We start from the raw sequence: 974 nt of genomic DNA on the forward strand, positions 1-974 counted from the left end.
ACACTGACAGAAGTCATAGGACCCAAGAGCTGCAGACACTCTGCATTTTGGATATCAGTAACATGAACAAAATAAAAGACTCCATGATGCCATATTTGGATTTAATAGTAAAGAAAAACATTTTCACTGAAGGGTAGTTAAGCATTGGAATAGGCTGCCCAGGGAAGCGGTGGAATCACCATTCAGGAGCTGTTCAAAAGACCTGGAGATGTGGCATTTGGTGGCAGGGTTTAGTGGTGGCATAGACGGTGCAGATTTGATGTTTGGACTTCGTGATCTTCGAGATCTTTTCTGGCCTGAAGGATTCTGTGATTCTATATCGAGGAAATATAGAGCACCTCGGCAACAACTGCTCTGCTCTCACAGAAAAATCAGGTTGTAAACGTCTTTGAAAGGCAGAATGTTGTAAAGAAAACGTTTTCATTCAAAAACGTAGGAGAAAGAGATCAGCAGAATCTGCTCAGCACTCCTACAACTCCTGTACTTCAATTTCAGAGAGGCGCTAAAACGAACCGTTTATGCTGCGCTTGAAAGCCCCTTGAATCTTCCGGAGTTTAGGCAATTGATGTATTTTTTCACATTTAAATAACAACGAGCCGAATCGCTAGGGAACACGAGCGTACACGCTGCGGGCTCCTGCGGGCCCAGCGCCGCCATGGCCGAGGAGCCAGCCCCGGGGAAAGCCATGGAGGAGACGCTCGGCCCCCGTCAGAGGCGGCGCCGCGCCCGGGCTCTCCGCCTCGCCCGAGCTGCTCTGGGCGGGCACGGCTGGCAGCTCCCCGGAGAGCCGCGGCTTTGGCTCAAAGCATTTTAAGGCGGCATTAGCGGCAGGGAGCGGCGCTGGGGGGAACACGGGCCGCCAAGGGGGCTTGGGGCTGTGAGGGAAGCAGACGTGGTGCTCCGGAAAGCGCCGCGCCGGGGCCGACCCACCTCGGGCAGGAAGCCCTGCCTCCAGCCCCGCCGCGGCTCGGCGG

This window comes from Passer domesticus, chromosome 4, assembly GCF_036417665.1.
Source record: "Passer domesticus isolate bPasDom1 chromosome 4, bPasDom1.hap1, whole genome shotgun sequence".
Taxonomy (NCBI): Eukaryota; Metazoa; Chordata; class Aves; order Passeriformes; family Passeridae; genus Passer; species Passer domesticus.